The sequence below is a fragment of the Marmota marmota genome, unplaced genomic scaffold (genome assembly GCF_001458135.2).
Source record: "Marmota marmota marmota unplaced genomic scaffold, marMar, whole genome shotgun sequence".
NCBI lineage: Eukaryota > Metazoa > Chordata > Mammalia > Rodentia > Sciuridae > Marmota > Marmota marmota.
This window is the reverse complement of record NW_026000242.1, coordinates 2,402,569-2,415,037: the sequence shown is the minus strand read 5'-3', so window position 1 is coordinate 2,415,037 and position 12,469 is coordinate 2,402,569. Positions and strand designations below refer to the sequence as shown.

Genomic DNA, 12,469 nt, shown 5'->3' with positions numbered 1-12,469 from the left:
TGTATATATATATATATATATATATATATATATATATATATATATATATATATATATACACACACACACATGCATAATCTGTTACCTCTGATTTACCTGAAATTTTGGCATCATGGAATGTCAACTGACTTTAAACTGTGACTACTGGAAACTCCTTAATGGAGAGACAATAAACTGGCAAAGAAGTAGGCATACGTGCCACATTCTTACTGGCTATCTGACATACTGTCTTCAGGGTTAAGAGATGCCAGCATCCTTAGATCACGTTAACAGAGCACCCCTTCCCCAAAGCTTCCCTAACAAAAGCTGAATATACTGACAGAATGTGGATTATAGCAAAGATTTTGCAAAGTATTCATTTTTAATTTTGAAGAGTATCCTTATTTAACATGTATGAACCTAAAAATATACCCAAACCAAATGTTGATGCATTGTAAGAGTTGCATGTTATGATTCTCTCATTGCATCTGGTAACTGCATGCGGTTAGCTACACTTGGTACAACTAGATACAGCTTGACATATTCTGGGATTTATTAAAATGTAAATGACAAAGCAGAAAAGAATGTTAGACAATTGGATTACTCCATTGACTGAATGTTCCAATACTGTATCTATTTTTGTCAAAGCAATGGTGGCTCCTGCTGTGGGATGCTGAATGGACTATTCCATTGCAGGGCACAGGGAGAGCTTGCATAAAAGAAATTGAAATCTAATCATTTAATTTTTAATTCAGCTCTCCAAAAGCAATAGAATGTCAATACTTTCTAGAAGAAATTATGGCAATTTTGGTATATATTTATTGGAAGAATAGGATTCCAATCTATTTTTTCAGTGTCTATTATTGAATCTGTAACTTCATTCATGAAAACACTGATGTATTTGCTTGTTTTTGAGCTTGGCCTTGGCTTGTTTTCGTTATGAACATTATGTGAAGAGCATGGATATATGTGATATGGCAGTGAACGTACACAATCCAAGAGAGACATTTTCCTGATGAAAACTGCTATTATTCATTCCAGAGAAGAGAAGGCTGAGAGGTAGGTGTCTTTAAGGACATGAAGGGATTGAGTTTAGAAAGAATGGAAGCCAGCTGTTCTTTCTCTCCACAGGGAACAAGAGAAAATGGGATTAAACTACAGCGTGAGGGATTTGGAATAGAAATGAGAATTTCCCAACTGTGTAGACTCTCAGTGAAATGCTTTTTGAAGGAAGTATGTGGACATTCGTTTTTATTTTGATGCCTTCGAAAAATGGAAAGGCACATTTTCTCTCTGGGGTCTTAGGTGGATGGAGAACAGTGGACTAGATGATTTATAGTTCCTGGATTCTCTTGATCCATGAGTAGAACCTAAAAACAGCATGGTGATAACTAAAAGAGATAGCTATTTTTATACTAGTTATTTTGAATGTCAACTTTTCTCATGGGGATAGACTGGCAATTTTTACCTGCAACTGTGAAATATTAAACTAAATGGGATGTCATGGAATCAGGTAGGTGGGGACAGAGAATGTGGGAGCATGATGCACTATTTTATTTTTTCTTTTCCCTACCATTTCAGGTATTCAGGAATTCAAGTTTAAAGACAAAATGTCCTTCCTAGTTATGTGTGGAATTTACCATGTGTACGTTGATTTTTGAATTCATAAGAATGTTGCAACATCTTGAGTTGCCTCTTTAGAGTTTATACCTACACACACACACACACACACACTTTTAAAAAAGAAGTTGCATTTTAACAAAATCAATCAATAGTGCTCACTAATTCACAGAGATATTTGAGTACATAGGATTCAAAATGGCACCAATTCAATTCTTGCTTTTAAAAATTATGAGCACAGTAAATGCTTATTGTCTCTTGATTGAAGATAATTATATTTTCCATTTCTCTGAGACAGTTTAGGGTAGCAGGAGTGCTGTGTTAAAATCAGAAACCTTAGGTTAACTCTTATCTCAGTCATGAACTGGCTATGTGACCTGGACAACTAACTTGGTGACAATGTATTGGTTTATATTCTGAGAAATAAAAAGCAAAAGGAAGGCATATTCAATGAGTAATTTTCAAGTTTTTCCTTTTGGATAATATGCTTTCAGCCGCCAATACCAGGAACTCTTAGTTTTTTGTTTGTTTGTTTGTTTGTTTGTTTGTTTGTTTTTGAGCTCATTTTATTGTTGTATCCTGATAGGATGAGAGTTATCAATTTTGGCTGAACATTTCAATCATCAGGGGGAATTTTTTTAAAAAAAAATCCAAAGTCCCAGATATATTCACATCGATTAAGTCAGAATCTTTTGAGAAGAGACCCAGGTATCATTGTTTTTTAAACTCCTTAAATAGAGTTAGAATGTACAGCCAAGGAAGGGAACTCTTGCTTTGGGTGTAATGCAAGGAGGAACTAAAATTATTATATTACTGTCATTCACCGTGAATAAAAATATCATGTCTATCCTGTTCCCCCCTACATCTCTAAGACCCAACAAAATGCCTGGCATATCCTAGGGGCTCAGTAAACAATATTTTTTTAGTAAACTTTGACTAATCCCCTAAATGAAATTTGGTTTATCAAACTTGATATCCCCTGGATAATTTCCATTTTGACTTCATTCACTGAATAAGACTGCAGTACTCTTTGCTTGCCTGTACAAACATCAAAGGAAATTAAAATAATAGGTAATCCTATGCAGTGATATCATTCACCTATCCTTAGGATGAAAGTAAGTAAATCATCTATCATCAGATCCTCTAGAGAAGGTGCTCTTTCTAATCTGAAGGGACATTTCTTATAAGACTCCCCATGCCCAAGTGAAAATAAATAAAACTATATATCTTTAAGTATTCAGATATATCATTCATTCAACAGATATAAATGAAGCATTTATATTGTGTCAAATATTGTGATTGGCTACTGTGCACTGTCTCAGGCAGACCTTTATGCTACAAGTGAACCCTAATGCCCTGGGAGATGATATAGTGTTTGTTATATATCATCCTTGGGATAATTGAGAGATTAGTCATTCAAATCATGTTCTTGTGCTCTATGGAAGTCCTAGTTTAAAAGGCTGCAAATATAGAGGATGAAACAACCAAAAAACATAGTAGTTATCTTCCAGAACAGCACTGTCCCACAGAACTTGGTCATTGATAGAAGTGTTTTATAACTATGGTGTTTGTTAGGGCAGCCACCAGTTGTACGTGGCTATTGAGCCCTTGAGATGTGGTCATGGCAACCGAGGAACTGAATCTCTAATTTTACTTAATACTAATTGATTTAAATGAAAATAGCTACACGGAAGGGGTGGCTTCCATGTTCAACAGTGCAGCTTTAGATTCTCATACTCTAATAGAGGAGACTGGAACAAGGTCATCACAATCCTTTCTGGGGAGTGCTAAGCCTGGAATGCTATGAAGGCATCTGGGAGCGGTCAGTCCTAGTACAATGGTTCAAGTGAAGCCTTTCAAGAGAAGATGGCTGCTGGAATGAGATCAGAAATCACATGATGGAAGTTTGACAGAAGTAGCAGAGAGAGTACAAGAAAGTGATGTCGGTGAGAAAGCTGAGAAGATAAAAGGAATGTTAAGGAAAGGCAAAGATGGATGGCTCATGCCTACAAAAGGAGGGGGAGAGAGGAACTGGAGTCCAGAGAGGACTGTTTGAGCCAGGACATAAAGGGCGTTTGGTATCATGATATGTCAAGGGCAAAAGGCGGCAGTAAAGAGTTGGAAACTATGTGATGATATGATCATGTTTGTGATTTAGAGATTGCCCTGGTGCCACTTGGCAATATAGAAGGAAACACTGGAGTCACTATGCAATGATCCAGGAAAGAAATGAGGGTTGTCTTTACTAAAGCAGATGATGAAGAAAAGTAGACATATTTGAATAGCAGAAAGAAGGAATGGTCAAATGGATTACCTGAATGATCAGCCAGGGCAGTTGGAAGGGGAAAAGACAAGGACCACATACCTTGGTGTCTGACTTGGGTGGATGATAGCACTATTTATTTAAAAGTAACATAGGATCATTTGCAGATTGCCTTCTAAATTTAAATTTTCTTATCACATTAAATTATTTGCTCCTCATGGATCCTGAAACCAGCTTTGATCCATACTAGTGAAAACAATTTATGAGAACATACTTTTCCAAGAAATCAACACAAGTTCAGAGTTGATACAATATTTATTTTATTGGGAATTAGGGACATAGGACAGAATCTCATAAAATGTCAACAAACTCATGCCTTGTGCTTGGCTCCCCTTTTATTAAAAACCCTGTTTATTTATGACCTCTCAGTGTAAGATGTGGCCAACAGTCATCATTTTGAAAACAGAATGACCAGAGCCATGAGAAGAATGCAATGTGACAGGACAGATACCTAAGTGAAAATTTACCACAGGCAAATATCGAGGCACTTCCAAACATTCAGACTTCTGCTCCTCAGTAGATCCAGCTTAACTGACTCCTTCAAGGCACATTTGCAGTTCAAACCTCTATGTTATCCAGAGGATCACTTCAGTAAGCATTCCTAGATGCCAACTGAATGCAAAGGAGCTGGTAAAGAAGAGATACTCCTCAGTTCTAGCTTTTTTTGGTCAAGGTATTCTTGAGGTAGTTTCATGAATGAGTGAGAATTATAATAACAAGTGACTAGATATTTTAAAAAACGTAAGTACTATTGAAATAGTCATGTATAAACATTCATGCAAAAGTACTTACTAATGTATACTGTGCCTAAAATTGGTAAAGAAGATGGTTATCAGAAGATTTGATCTTTGCAGGTGAACTGAGCATTCCAAATAACTTGAGGATATCATTGAAGATATTGTACAAATTTTGGCCACTGTGTGTTCTTTGGGAATGGATGTTGGCCATTTATGGGTCTAATGTTATATGCAGAGCTAGCTACATTTCACACTGAGGGATGCCAAAGAGGTACAGAATTGAAGCAGCCTACTAAGTTCAATGCTCCCTGATTACCTAGATAAGAGTTTCCTTTAATCAAATTCAAGGTTGTGCTTCATTTAGGTAGGATGGAGTAGTAGTTCAAGAGCATTGAGAGTGGACTGGAGGGCCTGGTTTCTGTTCCTTGCTCTGCCACACTCACTATGTGACCTTCTGTAAGTCACTCTAAACTTTAGATTTATCTTGCCTATAAAAAAAAAAGATACTGTGATAAGTGATTAAGCCCCTCCTCTTTTTAAAAAATATTTGTGATTTCTTACAGAACAAAGTAGAAAATCTCATCAAAATTTGCCCCCCCCCAAAAAAAAGAAAGAAAAGAGGAAAAAAAGAGAAATGTCTAAAATTCTTCAAGGTCTACTCTCCCAATTTTGTACAACATTCTATTACTCTAATGTAAGTCTACTGTAACTCTAGTGTAACTAGAGTGACAGAATGTGTTTTATGATTACTAAAAATCCTAAAGCTGAAAAAGTTGAAGTGCTAACTTAAAAAACCCACAACTATTTGTTGATAGACAACTATCAAGTAATATTAAAAAATGGTGATCCTGTTGACATTGATCACAATATTGTGACTTCGTGCTTGAGATCATGAGCTTTGCAATCAGAATTCTGATTGTGAGCCTCCTTACCTAACACCTTGGCAAGTTCTATCACCTCATTTAACCTGTTTTGTTGCCTGTAAAATGGGGATAAAAGTATCTAATTTGCATAGTTGTTTGAGTTTATATGGAAAATGCTTAACATACAGTGAGAATTTAGTAAATACCAATTGTTATTAACAGAAAAATCATGAATTCTCCATATTATCACCAATTACCCTCACTTGCTTTAACAGAAAAGAAATTCAATTATAATTCTAGGTGATGCCTGAGGTTGGAGAGGGGAGGTGTGTGTACACACTTTATCAAATACACAGGGACAAGTGCTGAATGTCTGGGGTGAAGTCATCATCTCCTAACTACACCATATATCCGAATTTCCTCCTTCTCGGCTTTGCTCATAGTGTCATGTCAAACTACAGGTCTCTGTTTTCTCCTAACTTTCAATTTTTCTAAATTTTTGAGTCCTTCAAAATTCACCTCACATTTTCCTCTTTGGGGAGTTTTCTTCCCCAAAAGGTCGGTCCACTCATCTCGTAGTAATCTTCTTTGAGCTCATTAGCTACATCTTTTGTTCTACTTTGGCTCTTATCATCCTCTGACCCAACCTGTTTCTCCTCTCTTCAAAAGTTTATGTAACTTTGCCTAACTAGATTGAAGCTTCTTACAAGCAGGGACCGGATCTCATAGAACAGAGCTTTTGTCCTAAAAATAATGGTTGGTGGGTTGGTGTCAGGTGAAACAGTGTGGTATTTCTATGCTGCCCTATGAATCTCTTCTGTTACTTGATCCTTCAACTTGCCCATGCCTGCCTTGCTATTTCTAAGGTACTTTTCAATTTTCTGGTTGCTCTGAAGAAGAAACTACTTGTGGCTAAACATCATTCTCCTTATTGTATTGATTTTGTTCTTTAGGACATTAGCACATTTGTGCCCATTCAGATTCTAGTACTAGTGCATTAACAATCATGTCCATAGTAGGAAAAAAAAATGAATGTCACATGAATTAAAATACAAACAGAGGAATACACACAAGGAAGGGAAAGTTCTTGGCTCATCAGAGATCTAGATGTCAGTACTGGGTTTTTCTGTTTCTTGGAAAGATTGCTCTTATTCTGAGGGTTCTATTGGCCGAAACTGCACATTTGGGTGTACTGCTGGACAGGAGAGATGTCTTCAGGTGGACATTTTCTTTGTCTCAACTTCACAGTTGACGTGAGGTTCCATCAATATAGCAGTCTCTGCAGTCTTTGTCCTTTCACTGGGGAGACATTCCTGAGGAGGGGGGCTATAGGATCAGCTGAAAGGAACATCGACAAAACTAAAAAAATAATAGAACATGTCACACAAAGTTATCACATTGACTCTTTAATAAAAATGAATAAATGATACTTTGGGGAGCATGCTATTTCTGACTACAGCTGAGATGCTTGCTTGCATCACCAGAAAAAACAGAACTCCCATTCATTGTTCAGCTTGCTCAAGAATCAGTCAAGCAGTGGCATCACCTGTGTGTGTGCAAGAGTAGCACTCCAATCACTCTGGGGGATACGCTGTAAGAAAAGCTTCAGGTTTAATTCAATAGGAAGTTGTTGAAGTAGGACACACAGGAAAAGAACAAAAGGCCACAGGACACTGAGGACACATTGAAATAAATCCAAGAACTAAAGGCAAGATAAACTAGTTGTGGGTAGATAACTGCACAGTAATGTAGGAGTGAATGAAGTCACTAGACTGTCAGGTGTTAACTGTGAGTCCCTTGTATTTGTCTTGGTATTTCCAGTGCCTGGCACAGAATGTGGCACACAGCACTGAAAGAGCAGAAAAGAGAGAAAGAAGGGAAGGAAGAAAGAAAGGTTCCTCAAATCTTGAGGCAGAGGGACAGCATGTGCAGAAAAGAGAAGCAGGGTGTAAATTTATTGAAGCCGTGAAAGCTGGGGGAAGCAGATTCATAGTATTCAAGAAGACACTCCACAATCTGAGTGTTTTTAGAAAACAGGGTGGAGTAATTTCCAGGTGGTTTTGAACATGTCAAGGTTTAATTTGGGAAGTGTGGTGTGTTGATGCAACTGCTGTAGGCTTTGATTCCAATGAATCGAGGGAAAGGGGGAATGTGAAACTCAAAGGCATCAATCCAACAAACCACACTACAAGTAATTACATGAAAACAGAAGCACTAAAGAATAGGGCTTTACTACAGAAAGGCAGGTGCTTGTCTGAATTTCTTCTGCATTCATGTTGAAGGAAATGAGCTTAGAACTCAGATCAAGAATTGCTTCTCCCACTGTGCAGCTTGTTTCATTCCTCAGCTGTTGCTCTTTTCTGTCACTGCCCCTTCCTGAAAATGAACTCCAGTCTTTACTGCTTTAGCATGAAGGCAAAATATGTTAGTAGATTCAGACCCCGGAGGCGGAATCAAATATAACTTTAGAAGGGCAACCATTGGTACAATAGACTCTGGATTTACAGGTCCTGAGCTTGTTCCTATGCTACGTACTAGAGAATAGCCTCAAAAATTCTTAGAGCTGTCAAAGAATGTAGAGCCTGACTAATCCACCTCACTCATTTTACAGATGAGGATATTTGAGAAGAGTTGCGTTAATGCTTCTTTTATTCTGCAAAACTTATGGTGAATGAAATATATTTTGCCAATGGATTTTGATTTAACCAAAGTCTTTACTGCCAGCCTCTTCTTTATGCTCCCACAAATAGAGATGCACCAAAATGGATATATCATGACCCATCACTGCTCTCTCCCCTAAATCCTTTGAGCATACTGAGGTTCTCCAGATGGCAGGAACAATATTGTTTTATTCCAAAAAATATAGATAACTTAGGGGTAAATATTGTGAATAGGTATTCTACTGTTCTAACCAACCATAAGTAACTGATCCTGGGTAAGTAAGTCGCTACACATCTTAGAAGATTTTAAAATTTATTATTTTGTGAACATTGTCAGAAACGATGGGGTGCTAAGCTTTTGATACACATTTGTGAACAAATTAAAATGCTATTTATTAAGGAAGGACTTGCATACAATATTTTTGTGACTCATTTGAATGGTCAATAATGGAAAGACCTTGAATACATGAGCAGGTAGAAAGTAAAACAAGGTATTGCTTTGGTGTTATATAGAGATAGCACATGCAAAATGTCTCATATAATATAGACTCCATTATCAAAATTAATTTTGAGGAATAAACAGTATAAATATGTGAAAGACCATATTTAGCGGTCTATTATGATTTAGATATCTTATAAATCAGCTTTCTTCAGGCTCTGTGCCTGCTTAATTGGAGTAATAACCTGTATCACCTCAACAAGAGGCTCCTTTGAAATCCTTTTGTCTCCTGAATACATGACATGAAATGGGACTCTTATATCATCTTGCTCAGGATCCTTCTGCAATCCAATGGTAATGATTCTTTGAATTTGCATTAAGAACCTCTTCACCTACCGAGCATATGGTAAATGTCAAGTGCCAGGCTGACCAACCAACTCAATGTGGCTTTGCCTGGGCTTTTTTCCTTAATAGGTAAATCTTCAGGGGTCAGATTCTTGGAGGGGGCCTCTCCAGTTGAGCCATAAGTAGCTCTCTGGTGTCATGTTGAGACCCCAAAAGGGAAGTTGATGTTAGTGCATAAGTGACCTAAAGCAGAGTTTCAGTTACTCATCTTGTGGCATGGAAAATGGAAGAAAAAGAAAATAAAAAGAATTGTTTATTATCATTATTATTTTGATTACTTTGATTAAATTAAAATTATTGTCTCTGCCCGAGGCCATTTTCTTGGCATTTTATCTCATTATTCCAACAAAGGAAATGGATTTCTTACGAATAAGATTTACTATTCTAATATCCTCCATTACTTCAAGTTGTCCAAACTCAGGATGAAGACCAAATCAATAAAGAATAGCAAATATTTCACAAATAATGCAGGTGTCCACAGTGATAACCCTTTTAGAGATCATTAATTTCCAGCATTGAGGTTGCACACATTCATTCTCTCACAAGAACACAGACTGTAGAGTCCTTTTATTCTTATGTCAATTAATGAGGAATTTAAAAAGAATAAGCTGACTTGAAAAACATTCTCCTCAGGAACTGTTTCAGATGATGAGAAATGCCCAAGGGTGGGAGGTGGGTGGGGGGGTAGAAACTCAAGTAGGCAACATGTAAAGCAACACACAACTATATGCACATTAGTATAATTACACATTGCAAATTATATCGGATGTATCTAATATCTAATTTTTTGAAAGCTGATTCCACTTGAGACTTCAATAACAGCATCAACATTTTGCAGGTGGCTCCTTCTGTATAGTATCCAAAGGGAATTATTCCTCTAATGTGCTTACAGTCCTCAAGTAAAAACTGCAGCTCTCTCTTAAAATGAACAATGAACACGGGGAATATCACCTTGATAAAGGAGAGGGGGAGGGCTCCACCCTATGTAATATTTATTCTGTTCCTTCTGTGCACATGATACTTGCCCCAAGTAATAAGGAACTTAAACATGAACCTCACTGGAAAATGCAGAAGAGGCTACATATAGATTCTGAGGCCTGATATGATAAGATAAAGGATCGATTATTTTTTTAGATTGAGGGATAAAAGACAAAAGTGAAATAAAATGGCATGTTGTACCTTTGATTGAAAACAGAAAACTCCACGTTCAGTTGAGCTCTTTTAAAACATACAATTAATTTGTCCTAAAGAGGACACCAGATCAAAGCTCCACTTTGAGGATCAGGCTTTTGTCCTCATCTTTCTGTGTGAATCAATCATCAAATAACCAAAATATATTTATGATCTTGGAGAAGGAAGCATATTATTCAACTTGATTGGATCCATTTTCTTGATTCCTCCTTAAAGATCTTTCTGCTAATTAGTCAGGGTTACTATTGAATTATTTAATTATCTGCACTTTTGTGCAATGAAATATGTTGTCATATCACATACTTTATCATACTGTTGCTGTTCACACTTAATGATGCCTCTATAGTTAGCAGTTTCCTTTGTTCTGCTCTGTAAGTGGTTTTAGAAAGGGGGTGGGCGGGGAAGGAGGAGCCTTGGGGTTTGTAAAATAAAATCATACATTCCTGGTGCTCATGCAAAACTTTATGCATTTACATGAATTTCGCTTCAGAAATTAAGTTGCAATTCCATTTGGAATAAGTTAAGAGGCACATGTTGGTGACTTTGAATGCAGTCACAAGGATATAACTATACCTTGACATCTCTCTAGTGCATATCCACTGCAGTGCAATGTAAAAGGAGGATTTAATTTTTTTTTAAATCAGCAAGGAATGTCTTTAACAAGGAAGAAGTAAATTATGATAATTACTCTGAATGGTCGGATCCTTGAGCATTACTAATTAGCATTTATTGCCTGGATTATAGAACAATACATGTGAAACCGAACTGCGATTGCTCTTTTACGTTGAAGACTTGAAAAGGCAATGGAGCAAAAAGGCAGCAACATCGCTAGTTTACTTGGTAGCTTACATCTCCTGGGTAGTATGCAGAAATCCTTATTTTGGAAACACATAAATGTGGTCCTCAATATCTACCTGGTCCAGCCATTTTTTTGTTTTAGGCACATATTTGCATATAATATCATAATTACGGTACAGTAATGAGAGGAGAAGCATTTTGGTTAAGATATCATTTGGGGGTAATTTTATCAGTTGTGAGAGCTTGAGAATATAGAGACTACAACTCGCTGCTGCATAAAAATATGAAATTTTCCTGGAGAAGTTTTCACTTAAAAATGAAACAAAGAACTCAGTTCTTAGTGAATACAATTTTACATTCACTTCTCCGCTTTCTCTTAGAAGAACTACAGTTGAAAAATAACTGAGGCAATTTGTTTCTGGCTTAAGAGCCCCCCCCCTTTTTTTTCATTAAAAATTTGCAATAAAATAGATTGTGAAATTACAAAAAAATTAGATTTAATCAACAGACCAACACCAGTCACGTACATAAATGCCACTCGCATAATCTAGCCACTGAAATTCTTAAATAACCGGCAGGTAGTAGGAGAGAAAGAGGAAAAATGAACCATTCATCATCCTCAAGGCGGTCTCACGGTTTTCCTCCACACCCCATTATAGCGAAGGAAGAGAAAAGAACATGGTAAAGCATAAAGCCAGTTCTAAATGCAGTCACTAGTCTTCCCAATACCTTCCATGCCTTCCCCACCCTGATCCTTTTTAGTTTGAAAGAATAAGTTTGACTAAATCTGTGAAGAGATTAAACAGGCTGGTGATAAAAATTAATTCTGCTGAATGAGCAAATGCATTTGGATTGCAGAGATGCAAATAAGATAATACTTTTCTTTTTCTTTGACATACCAAGCGGATTAGTTTAGAATGTTAAGTTTGATTTTATTAGAATATATTAGCAGTGTTTTAATTAATAACAATCAAACATTTTCTTTCCCTGGGGCTTGATGTGTTCCTAACGCTTTCTAAATCATCTGTCTTTTTTTTTTTTCCAAGTGGGGGGGAAAAAACTATCAAACCACCAAAGCCTTTTGTTATATTCTTCATAAATTTATTGCATTCAGTGGAAAACCATAAGCTTTTTCCATAAAGGTGTCTTGCCTATAAACTTCATTCCCAGGTGCTAGATTTAAAATGAGTACTGTTCACTAGTACACTTTAGTTTTTAAAAAGGTAAGAAGGATTAAAAACTTGAAAATAAACATACTCTGTGTTTTTCTTTTGGGGAAAAATGTTGCAAAAGGGGTTTGGGCTAGTTCATATTTCTTGGCTTTATTCTCACTGAGCTTCCCAAAGCTGTTAAATTTCCAACTGCATTGGTTTCAAGCTGGCATTTCTTTGGAAACAGAGGCAAAAAGAGAAATTTTTAAAAAAAGAGGTGGTGGTGGTGGTGGTGTGTGTGCT

General features: G+C 36.7%; 1 long non-coding RNA gene across 6 annotated transcripts in view; it reads right to left on the bottom strand.

Moving 5' to 3' along the window:
- The window catches only part of LOC125613968, a 279,644-nt gene that overhangs the window by 9,583 nt on the left and 257,592 nt on the right, over window positions 1–12,469 (bottom strand). For 5 of the 6 annotated variants that reach the window (XR_007344604.1, XR_007344603.1, XR_007344601.1 and 2 more), the window contains one exon: window positions 4,159–6,860. This is a non-coding gene — a long non-coding RNA (uncharacterized LOC125613968). Of the gene's footprint in view, window positions 1–4,158; window positions 6,861–12,469 lie in introns of those variants that run through there. The other variant, XR_007344605.1, reaches the window with a different exon arrangement.